Source organism: Rhipicephalus microplus, chromosome 5 (genome assembly GCF_043290135.1).
Source record: "Rhipicephalus microplus isolate Deutch F79 chromosome 5, USDA_Rmic, whole genome shotgun sequence".
NCBI classification, from domain to species: domain Eukaryota; kingdom Metazoa; phylum Arthropoda; class Arachnida; order Ixodida; family Ixodidae; genus Rhipicephalus; species Rhipicephalus microplus.
Window position 1 is genome coordinate 116,559,638 of NC_134704.1, and position 13,363 is coordinate 116,573,000.

Below are 13,363 nucleotides of genomic sequence, written 5' to 3' on the forward strand. Positions count from 1 at the left end.
ATGCTCAAGCGCGACGTTATTCGACCTAAGCTTCCCCAAGTCCCTGGGCATCAGCTGCCGTTCTTGTTAAGAAGAAGGATGGTACAATTTGCTTCTGCGTTGATTAGAGACACTTAAATAAGATCGCTCGCAAAGACGTATACCCTTTGCCCAGGATTAATGATGCCTTTGATTGCTCACAAGGTGCCGAGTTTTTTCGTCATTAGATTTTGTTCGGGGTATTGGCAGGTGCCCTTAGCAGATGGCGATCATCAAAAAAAATTGGCAGCATATCCACGGAGTGAATGATGGAGAGTGGGGCGAAGCATTCGTCCGTCCATTCGTTCTTGCTTTCTTCCCGCTGTGCGACCGTCCATGCGTCCATCCGCCCGTCCGTGCATGCGTCCGTTCCTGCGTTCGTCCATGCATCCACCCCTGCGTCCGTTCATGCGTCCATTCATGCATCTGTGTGTCCATTCATACAACTATTCAACACTCCAAGTACCACCATCTCGCATCTTTTCATCATATATTCCCCATATAGAAACACCGCCATCCAGCGGACATTCCAAGCACTAAACGAGAGGTGGCACACCCACACTTTCTGACAGCTTGCGCTTCGGGTCTACTTCCCACCTTTAACCACCTCGAGTTCATGGTATATACTAGTTCACTGTATTCATGGCACTGCGGCTCAACACTCCCTAAACCTTTCTAAAACCAAGAAGGTTACGCCCAGCGAGTATAACGTAGCAACCTTTTCCTGGCATATAGAGCTCAATGTACATGCCAATGGCTGCATGGGAAATGAGAGACAGGAGAATTCGGCTTTTACTTTCTTACGGCTTGCACTTCGTACCTACTGCCAACCTTTAACTACCTCGAGTTCATTCATGGTATATACTAGTTCATTGTATTCATGGCACTGCGGCTCAACATTCGCTAAACCTTTCTAAAACTAAGGTGGTTAAACCCAGCGGGTATGACGTAGCAACCCTTTCCCTTCAGATAGTGCTCAATGTACATGCAATGGCTGCTAATGGGGATCGCAGCGTGCACGTTAACTAAAAGCCGAATGCTCCTGTCTCTCATACCCCATCATCAGCTATTGGCATGTACATTGAGCACTATTTCTTGTTGTTCAACAACGCACAGAAGAAATCTCTCCCCGGCACCACCTTAGAAGTCAAAATGTTTGCAGGTCAGAGCGTAAGACTGGTTACATATTACGACGGGACGCGGGACAAACTCGTGCCGTTATAAGGCGCTTCGCCCCTAAAACAGCCTTCGTGACACCGGACGGGTTATATGAGTTCAATGTCGTGCACTTGGGCCTCTGCAATGCGCTGGCCACATTCGAACGCATGATGGTCTCGGTTCTGCGAGGTTTGAAATGGAGCATGTGCCTCTGCTACCTCAAAGATATCGTCGTCTTTGCACCCTATTTCGCAACACATCTTGTACGCCTGAAACATGTCCTCACGTGTCTGAAGAATGCGCATCTCCAACTGAATCTCAAAAAATGCCACTTCGCTGCTTGGACGCTCACCATTCTCGGTCACGTGGTATCAAGGGATGGCGTTTTTCCCGATCCAGCTAAACTACGCGCTGTCGGTGAATTCCCCAAACCGATGGCTGTGAAACAGTTACGCAGCTTCGTAGGATTGTGCTCCTACTTTTGTCGGTTTGTCGTCACCTGACATCACCACCTATATTGCGCCACCGTAATCCCACGGCTGCAATTGAAATCCATACAGACGCCAGCGGGGTTGGTCACGCTGCAGTTCTCACTCAATGCAAGCCTGGATCCCCTGAGTATGTCGTCGCCTACGCCAGCAGACCGCTCAACAAGGCCGAGGTAAACTACAGTGTTACCGAAAAAAAGTGCTTAGCTATACTTTGGGCGTTGTGAAATTTCGCCCATACTTATATGGCCGCACTTTTGTCGTATGTACAGACCATCATGCCTTAAGTTGGTTCTCGTCACTGAAGGATTCATCAGGTCGCCTTGCTCGTTGGCTCTGCAACCTCAAGAGCATGACATCCACGTCGTGTACCGTTCGGGCCGCCAACATACCGATGCTGATGCGCTCTCACGATCACCACTGTCCACTGAGGTTGCCTCAACATCTTCTATAGAGCACGCGCTGTCCGCTCTTGACATCGACACAATGACCTCTGCACAGCGCGACGATCCATGGATAACTTTGCTTCTGGACGTCTTATCTGGAGTACGGACACTTCCCACCACTCGAACAATGCGACGCCAGGCTACGCACTTGACCATTCGAGGTGGCCTGTTGTACCGGCGCAATTACTGACCAGACAGCAGGAAGTGGCTGCTCGTTATTCTCCGAAAGCTGCGCTCTACAATCTGTGCATCATTTCACTCCGACCCGCAATCCGATCACGCCGGTGTCTTGAAGACCTACGAACGTTTTAGGAAACGGTACTACTGGTGTGGGATGTTAACTTTTGTTTGACAGTTTATACGTGGCTGCCACGAGTGTCAGCGACGAAAACAGCCACCGAATGTAGGAGCAGCTCCACTACAGCCACTTGCGTGCTCTGACTGCCCATTTATTGCGCAGGAATCGACCTTTAAGGTTCAGTGCCATTAACCACAGCAGGTAACCGGTGGGCTATCGTTGCAGTAGATCACCTGACACGGTACGCCAAAACCGCTGCTCTTCCTACGGCGACCACTCACGACGTCACATCTTTCATCCTCCATCCGTTTGTGTTGCGTCACGGCCCTCCTCGCGAGCTCCTCAGTGACCAGGGCCACGTATTTCTATCCGACGTAATCCAAGCACTTCTCCGCCAGTGCATAATGTACACCAGATGAGTACTGCTTACTACACTCAGACGAATGGCCTGACTGCATGAGCGGTTTAATGGGACCCTGGGTGACATGCTCACGAAGCATGTGGCATCTGACCAAACGAACTGGGACCTGGTTCTTCCGCTTGTGACCTACGCGTAGAACACCGCTACCCAAGTCACGACCGGGTTGTCCCCATTATACCTTCTATACGGACGTCAACCATCGCACACAATTGACGCTTTGCTGCGATACGCACCAGATGTATCTGAGTGCACGACCGTGTCAGAAGCCGCCCGTCACGCCGAAGAATGCCGCCAACTAGCTAAGCAGTTTAGTACGGCTGACCAGCAATGCCAGAAAAAGGCCCGCGATGACGACCACCCTCCTGCCGCAAAGTCCGCCCCTGGAACCCTTGTATGGCTGTATGTACCATCCTGTGCGCCTGGTTTGTCTACCAAGCTACTTTCGAATTACCATGGTCCATACCGCGAGGTAGAGCCGCACATCGCCCGTCAATTACGCCATTGAACCGATTACGGCGCTCGGCGACCACCGTCGGCGTGGACACGACAATGTTCACGTGGACCGCTTGAAGCCGTACTTCGAGCCGCTCCTTCCCACCTGTTAGATCGCCAAGATGGCTTCATTTTTTTTGACGGGGACAACTATAATCAAGGAATGATGACAACCACACGCAACAACAACCACCATCGCAGAGTAAGGCACCACGAGATCGGCGCTCGAGCTCCTCCATCTTCCCCGTCTTGTCGCTATCTCGAATCATCCATATATCCGTTTTGTTCCCCTAATAAACCTCTTTACAATATATATATATATATATATATATATATATATATATATATATATATATATATATATATATATATATATATATATATATATATATATATAGTCAAGTGGATCTTCCGTGAGTGGTCACAACGTGGTTTATTTCGACGTTTTGGCCTAGAGTCTGGCCTTCAACAGGATTAAAGGTACAGTTTGTTGGTGCTCAGGTTTACACAATCTCAAATCAAAAGGAAAGAGGGAAAAAACACAGAAAAAACAAGAAAGAAAGAAAAAAAAGAAAGAAAAAGGAGAAAGAAAGAGACAAATAGAAAAAGAATATAAGGTGGACTTCCCGGGCGCCCCCCTTCCACTCTTCCTTCCACTTCCCCCTCCATCCTTTTCACCTTTCTGACCGCAGACATCAGAAAGGTGAAGAGAAGGTATATATATATATATATATATATATATATATATATATATATATATATATATATATATATATATATATATATATATATATATATGTATATATATATATTTATATATATATATATATATATATATATATATATATATATATATATATATATATTGTGCTTTCTAATTATTTTTCGTACCTAACTGATTATATATACGAGGACTAGCTTACTGGTTTCTTCATCCGGTATCATATACTGCTGTTTACGCGAAGGCCGAAACAAGCGCAAAGGTAAACAATGACGTCAACACATTAGCGACGGGCAGGTCTCCCTCTCACTAAATAGCTAAGGCATTTGCAGATCTATTTAGCGAACGTCCTTGTCTAGAGTTCGGGTAAAGATATATATATATATATATATATATATATATATATATATATATATATATATATATATATATATATATATATATTCTTGAGTAGAGTCGCCTGTGAACTGAATTCGACTGTGAAATCGGTGGCGCTCGACGACCAGGTTGCAGGTGGCATCGAAGAGCTTAGCCAGTGTCGCTACCGCGGAGTCATACACGTCGGGCGTAGCTCCGGTCCCTTCCTCCTCAGTCTTTTCGGCCGCGTGCGAAATAGACAGAGCATTGAAGATACGTTGACCTTCGGGTACCAAGGAATGTAGTAGAAGAGCCTTGCATCGCTCTGGGGAGAACTCTGAAGCACCGGACGCCAGCAGATAGACCTTGAACATGTTGTGCCATTGGAACCATGGCTGCAGGGGACGACCCGGTGTCGGAAGGAACGGATCCGGTGGGGCGATGCCAGCGAAAGCCATCTATGGGCGTGGTGGGTTATCCCCCGGGAACTATCTAAGACGGGTTCAAACACTCGTCGCCATTGTAGTGAACGAGTGACGTGCCTCGCACTCACGGGTAGCGGTTGCATACCCTCTCTTTTATTAGACGTTCCACAAATATATAAAAAAACGCGAAGCCTGCGCAGTAGGCGCAGGACAATCACAGCGAAAGCTAGAATAGCGGCCTTTCAGAGCCTTTCTGAAACACTCATTGGGTAATTACTGCAAGCAAACTTGCTTGGTGCCCACTAGGGCATTAATAATAAACTTTTCGGTAGTAGGCCGACAACTATGCTATTTCTTTCATTTACTGAGAAGCGTGGTATCCGCCTAAAACTTGCTTGGAATTTAGGCCAATTGTCTATGCAGCGACTGACAACGATGAGGAATTATGGCTGAAGTGGGTAGTGCTACAGTTAATAGGGAAACAAGAACAAGCTTTTGTAATGGGTTGGAGCATTGGATGGCCCACTCGTTACGCTAATGACATTGTGTGACGACTGGTTGTTATTTCGCTGTTGTGAAACGCTTTATAAGCCTTATCAACGCGATTGCTTTCCCGACGTCTAGTCGGCCTAAGGCAAGTTTGGCAAAAAGTCACAAGCAACGGACTAGCTCAGTGGAGAATACTGGGATGGCTTCCAGCGGACCCAGTTTGGAGTCCCACTATGCCAATGGTGCTAGGTCATGCCTGCCTAAGGCAAGTTTGACAACAAGTTACAAGCACAGGTGTAACTCAGTGGCAGCATATTGGGCTGGCACCAAGCGGACCAGGGTTCAAGTCCCACTGTGCCATCGTTGCAAGGTTTCTTTTTCTAATTTCGCGCAATGTGCTTACAGACACTAGCGGCGGCGGCGGCGAACAGCATTGTGCAGCTGCGCGTCACCCGAGTTGTGGTCTCATAACAGCTTTCGTTGTAAAACACAGTATGTTGTAGTTTCACCGACAGTGTGCTTCCAAGTTAAAACAGTTCTGCTCATCATCAACGTTGTTGATGATGATAATGTTTTGTGTTTTGTGGCGCAAAGACCGTTTTGTGGCCAAAGCGCGCCAGTTCATGGTACTAGAGGTGCGGACAATGACTGTGATAAGTGGCTGTATAAGGGACTTCTTCACCCTAAGGCAGGTAAAAAAATAAAAGTAATAAATTCATGACCGTGTATTGAAATATGTGCAGTGTCAATGGGTGATGAGAGTTTGTGATAGTAGAAACCGTGGTGGACATTTATGGCATTAGCCCAAGTGCCCCGATCATTCACACCCTTGCGTCCAAGAGCTGTCAGACAAGTGCTTTCTTTAGTGTAGCCACCGCACCTGAAGCCTCTCAGGAGAGGTCGTGCTACGGAATGACGGGATACATCACGTGAAAGGTACGAATGTCTCTCAAAATAGCCAAAAACGATTTATGTGTGAAAAGTGATTCCCTACCAACGAACTTTGCAGGGTGAAGTTGTATATGTTGTCGGTGGGGTAATAGAAAGTGTTGTCTTCTCAGCGTGTCTAATTGTTCACACAAGATTAAATTGTGAAGTACAGTGACTGCTTCTCCACATCTGTCAAACAAATTTGGATCACCACAAGACATAAGAATAGAATGTGTGGTGTTTGTATATATCCTGTTCTTAACCTTGTAAGTGTCACTTCTGTGTGGCGTGATTTTGATACTGGCCGCCAATGACCAAGTTGCGGCTTCATAACATGCAGTTTATTACCTGTGAGTGGGTTCCTTGTGCTCTACCAATAACCCCTGAGCTTTGGCTTAGAAAAGACCTCAAATAAATTGGAGGAAACGGTATTAAGGTCTTGGTGGTAGCGGCTTCGTTGGCAGATCGAGCTAGCTGGTCCACCAAAGCTCTGCCTTATTCCTTGCGGCCTTATTCCCAACCAATACTACAACATGTTGTTTGGATGAGTAAAATGTGCATAAAAGTGAGACAAGGAACGCGTTTTGTGCGTTTAAGAGCTTTCAGAGCTTTCAAAACGTTTAGAGAATCTGTGTATATTATGGCCTTTCGTAGTTTTATTTGTTTAATGTGTTTAACGCCGCTAGTATCGTATAAGCTTTGCCAGTGAAAATGCTTAGTTCAGAATGTAGTACTCCGGCTTCCGAAAAATATGGTCCGATGGCTGCGTACGACACGGATGTGTTGGACTTGTAAAGAACTGTGTTGTATCTGTAAAGAACTCAGGACACGTGTATTTATGTTGTAGTTCAAGGAAGTATGTCTGAATATGTGCAAAAGGAGCGTGCTGTGTAACCTCCAAGAAAGACACGTCATAATATATCGCTTGCCACTGCCATAGTGGCATGCATGATGCTGGAGCCATCAAACAGAGTTCAAGCGGCACGCCGGTTTCATTCGCTATACCCCTCACACAGAGTGAGTAGGGCTGTCTCATAGAAGGCCTCTTTTGAAACGCAGCAGAACTTTACATGTCATTTGTTGTAAAGTGCGAAGGGTGTTCCTTGGCTGTGTTCACGTTAAGAAAATATTTAAAAGACGTGTAACATGTCTGTAGATGGAGGGACCATTCGTTTGATTTCACGCACAGGCTTTCCACGGGGCTAGTAAGAAAACCACCTGTAGAGAGACGGATGCCTAGATGATGAACAGTGTCAAGCATTTTAAGTGCAGTAGGTGCCGCAGAGTGGTACGGTATTGCCCCATAGTCTAGGCGGGTACGTATGAGGCCTTTATACAAATTCATAAAGCACTTTTTGACAATACCCCACGCAGTGCATGACAACACTTTTAGTTACAACATTCATGGCTTGTATGCACTTGTTTTTCAAATACTTGATATGTGGTATAATGTTTAGCTTAGTGTCCAATTTAAGGCCTAAAAGTTTATGTTCAGTATTAACAGCAAGACGTTGCCCATGCATTGAATATCAGGTTTGGAATGAATGACTCCCTTTCTGGAGAACAAGACCCACGTGCTTTTCTGTGCATTCAGCTGGAACCCATTTTATTTTGCCCAATTTGAGACTTTCTTCAAACAAGCTAAACCTGCCGTTCACACATGACCAGATTACAAGATTTGAAACGAAGGTGGACATCATAGACATATGTGCAATAAAACACAATACGAGGAATGAGTAAGTGCTAAAAATTCATTTTCTTAAGAAAAAGTGTGCATCTGAGTACAGCACCTTGTGGTACACCTGTTTCTTGAAAACATTTTTGGGAAAAAACGCTGCCCACTCGAACATGGAATGTCCAATTAGACAAGTAACTTTAGATTATGGTGAACATTCTGCCATGCACGCCAAGGTAGGACAGGTCTCTTAATATTTCAAAGCGCCATGATGTATCATATGCCTTTTCAATGACGGGGAACACAGAAAAGAAGTACTGCATGTCGACGAAAGCATCTTTGATGTGCGCCTCGATACGAACAAGGCGGTCGGTGGTGGATCTACCCTCTGAAAACCTGCACTGGAATTGGTCGAGTAAATTGTTTGTCTCAAGGAAATGTATAAGTCGGCAGTTTATCATCTTTTCGAAAAATTTGCACAGGCAGCTTATAACTGCAATCAGCCTATAACTTGAAACTGAAGGGTCCATGCCCTGTTGCCAAACGGGAGTAACAATAGATTCTTTCCAGGAAGTAGGGACAGCGACAGAGAACCAAATAGCATTGAACAAACAAAGTAAGGATTGTTTTTTGTTTTAGTTGGTATGGTTTTTACATTTCATACACCACATGGTTAGAACCTGGGGCGGAATCACTGAAGGAGTTCAGTGATTTTTAGAGCTCAGCTAAGCTGAAATCTTGGTTGTACGCCTCGCATCTTGTACATTTGTGTTCAAGTTTTCGCTTTCCTAGTTTTGTGCTGTATTTGGGGAAAGCATCAGTATAGTGTGACGAGCTGGACACCCGTTCGAAGTGTGTGCCGAGGAAGTTCGCCTGATCTTCCAAGGCGTCACCCTGTGTGTTTACGAGTGGGAGTGTGTGTACTTGTGTTCCTGCTACTCTGCCAAGTATGTTCGAGACTTTAGCCTCCTGTTTATTTGAGCTGAGCCCTGATGAAATCATCAGCCTGATTTCTCTTTTGGCTTGCCAGCGCGTTATCTTGCCCCGAGACTTTATTTTTTCAAAGATGTCAAGATTTTTGTCTGTCTGAAAGCTCCGAAGCAACCTCCATGCTTTGTTTTGCTGCTTGCGCGCATTTCGGCACTCGGAGTTTCACCATGGGACACGTAGTTTTCCGGTGTGTCCATTCGTTTGTGGGATGTATTTTGTTGCTGCATCAATGAAAAGCGCCGTGGAATAGTTGACAGCAGCATTCATGTTTAAAGTACATATGTCGCGCCAACTTAAATGAGGGATGGTATGAACTGTTTTCAATCGGAGCTGCCTAATATTCATTTGAAAACCTGCGGCGTTCATTCAGTTGATGTAGGTGTGCTCAAACCTACGGGAAAATGATTACTTCCGTAGAGATGAGTGATGACTTCAGTGGAGTAGAGGCACAAGCGATGGATATAATATGCTTAGGTCTATATAAGAATAGGTATTGTTAGAGAGGTTATAGCAGGTTGGTTCTTTTCAATTCAGGAGACAGGCGCTGGAAGAGAGAAGAAACTGCGCAATCGGTTGACTTCGGGCCTCACAACGAGAGTCACCCCATAGCCTGCTATGCGCATTCACATCTCTAAGGAGAACAAAAGGTTCGGGAAGTTCATCGATTAAGGACTAGAAGTCATGTGTTTGTAGGTTATAGCTCGAAGGTTCGTAAAGAGGGCAAATTCTGATTAGTTTGTTGAAAAGCACAGCTCAAACAACCATTACCTTAAGCAATGTTTGGAGTTTAACGTGTGTGCATGCAATCCCTTGATTCACTGTTATGGCAACACCTCTGAATGATGTCACAGCATCGTCACGGTACTTTCGCAAAATAGTGTATTTACGTAGAAAGTTGGTGCGTTTTGGATTAAGGTGTGCTTCATGTACACGCAACCTTTTTGGTGAGTGTTCGTATAAAAGTTCATGGACATCGTCAAAGTTCCTGATAAAACCACTGACATTCTATTGTATAAATTGAGTGTTCATGTCGAAAGTAAAGTAGTGCTGTGTGTACGATGAGTGAGTGGCTGTTACTGGCTGGAAGTTTGAATTAAGTAACAGGGCTGTCACAAGGCACCATTATCTGCCTTTTTGTGTTTTCTTGATGCGCTCAAAGGAGTCACGCCGCTTTTTTCGCACCAAGGGTGCCAAAGTATTTATTGCCTCCACGGAGGCACTAGATTCCCGCACGTGCGAGCTAGTAGTTCGAATTCTGGGCTTGGCCTGGTGAGGCGAGGCCTTGAGACCTGAGAACCCTGGAGTATCCAGTCTCTGTTCGGGAGTAGGCAGAGTAGTCTTGGCAACAGCTGCTTTGGGGGCAGGTGCCACAACGGCCGGGTCTAATGATGTCAGAAGCAAAGAAACCTGCCCTAAAAAATAAAAATTCATGCAGAGTCAAGATGTGACAATATCCGCAGTCACCTTTGCCACATTTAGGTTTTTCCTTAAATGAATTAGGACATTGTTTCAAAATTTTTTCAAAAAAAGATAATATTTCGAAACACTAAAATATTAATACTGAAGAGAACAGCGAAATTATATATATCTTGGGAATGTTAGAAGTAGGTTTCTTAATGACCGCGAGTAGTTTATTTTGAAGTTTCATATGTTCCTGCTAATGTATTGAAGCAGTGCAAAAACCACTGACAACGGCGAAGTGTAACTTACTAAGTGATGCTAAAAAGCTTCTTTTTAACTTCAAATGCTTTCAACGTAAATTTTCTGGTGAAGGTTAATGTAAGAACAAAAAACATGAATTATCCTGTAAGATTTTATGCTATAAACCCTTCGAAGCATTTCTATTTTAATGGCACAGCTTGATGCATGTTATTAAAATGGCTGCTCTCAAATACAGCAACAAAAGTATTAGGTCGTTCATTAATCTCGTGGCAGAAATCATGCACCACACGTCGTGTAAGCCCTACCTTTTTCTGCTACAACCTTATGTCTTCGCAGCACTGCACCTTCTTTACGTTTAACACAGGAAACTTCCGCCTGTGTCAGGCAGGTTCTTTCAAGCGGGGATTTTTTTGCCGAGGTAGCATTCAGTGTTCTTCATTCATCTGCTGAGGGCAACAGGAGAGAGACAAAAGAAATCTTTTGTTCGTGCAAGCAGAAGGGATTGTCTTCATCACGTGGAGTCTTTAGTGCAGGACCCCATTGGCTCGCACATCACCAAGTGCCCGCTAGATCGGGCGATGCTGCTTTACTGTCCCTGAGCTGGTCAGCGCAGTCTCTCACAAGAATATGGTGGTAGCCTGGTGGTTGTGGAGCTCCCTAGTGCAGCGATACACCGTGGGGTTCGCTCCACAACAGCGGCAGTATGGGGAATCGTGTGGGATCGAAGAGATGAAAGAATTGTTTAATGCCAGATGTTCGTGCTGTTTTAGCACTGCAAGTATAGTGCATGTACTCGCAATTTGCCCTTCATACAGCAATGCAAGCAGATACGCAAAATCCTGGGAGGCTATGTTACGCAGCCACGACGCCGAAGAACAACGTGAATTGGTAGATATGTGTAGATGAACGTCCCAAAACTGCTTTAGGATTATGAGAGACGCCATTGTGGAGAACTCCGGAAATTTTGACCATCTGGGGTTTCTTAAGTTGCACTTCATTCTCACGACACAGGCCTAGAGAATTTTAACCACCCGATGAATGACATGTCACCGAACTCTCCCTGAACACCACCTACTCCGAATGGATTCCGGCCGATGGCTAAGGAGATGAAAGGCGGCAGAGGCCAGAGCCTTCTCTACCGTCATTCTCGACAGATGCAGATAAGTGTTATATCACTCTCTTTGTGCCGAAGAATACGTTCAGTGTGCCCAGAGATGTATTTAGGTAGAACCAAGCCCACAAATACGTTCAGGTAGAATTAAAAAATAATTCCAAGATACGATGCTCATCTGAAGTAGTTTAAATGGAGGGATTTTTGTAGAGTACGTAATATAATGCAAACCTGTAAAAATAATAAATTCTGATTGGGAATTTGATGTAACTGCACGGAATGAACGCACCAAGTTGATGCTGAAGATAAATATGCAGTAGGGTTGCAAAAGTCACATAGATCTAACATTTTGTTTGCGTACTGTTTAAGGTATGAAAAGGAAAAAGTTAGGTGTAACCTTAACAGACAAGAAGAGATGATGATGATGAGTAGTTTTTAGTGGCGCAAGTGCCAATTGATAGCCAAAGAGCGCCATTTCAATTGACTACAGATATGAACAGTGATATGGTGCGTGATTGTAAAGGGGCCTTAAAATTCCTTGCACTAACGCGGGTTAAAACATGAAAGTAATAAAATCATGACAGTGGCGTGACATATGTGTAGTGATAGCAGATGGCAAAATGTCATGATAATAAAACCATGATGAAGATGTAGTCACCGCAGCCACGACCACTCAATAGGGGTCGTGCTACGGATGACCTAGAAATATCGGGTGAAAGCTTTGTACATCTTTTAATAACGTAAAGAGTGTTTGCAGTTTAAAAAGCGGATCCCTACCGATGAACATCCCAGGGTGTAGAGGGAGCTGCTGTCGGTAGGGCAGTAAAAAGTGCTTTTCCCTTAGAGCATCTAGCTCATTGCACTGGACGAGAATGTGGAGAACCGTGAGGGGCTCACCTGTTTCTTCGGCCAGGTTCCATACACGCAGCGCGTAGGGCTGCCTAAATGAAGGACGGTTTTTGAACAAGCCAGAACAAGACAAATCATTAATTGTGAAATGGGAAGGATGTTTCTTGTCTGCCTTTACCTTCAAAAAGTACAAAAAGGACGGGGAACATCTTTGTAGGTGGAGCGACCATTCATTCGAATCCACGTACAGGCTCTCCACAGGGCTGGTGCGGAAAGCACCCGTAGAGAGGCGAATGCCTAGATGGTGGACAGGGTCGAGAATTTTCAAGGCTGATGGTGTTGCCGACTGATAAATTATAGCACCGTAATCTAGGCGTGTGCGTACGAGGCTTTTATATAGGTTAATTAAACATTTCCTGTCACTACCCCATGTAGTGTGTGACAACACTTTCAAAATGTTCATTGTTTTTAACCACCTTACCCTTAAATACTTGATGTGTGGGATGAAGGTTAGCTTAGTGTCTAATATGAGACCAAGAAATTTGTGCTCGGTCTTCACTGACAGAGGTTGACCATGCAGATCAATGTAGGGATCAGGATGGAGGCTCTCTCTCGGCTGAACAAGACACAAGTGCTCTTTTGCGCGTTGAGTATAAAACCATTCTCGTTGCCCATTGAGATACCTTGTTCAACCCTAGTTGAACAAGGTATCTATTGTGTTTTTGACGGCACATTGAGATGTTGCACGATTTGTAACCAATCTGCACATCATCGAAATATATGCAGTAAAAAATATTTCGTGGGAGAGACAGGTGCAAGGAATTCATTTTAAC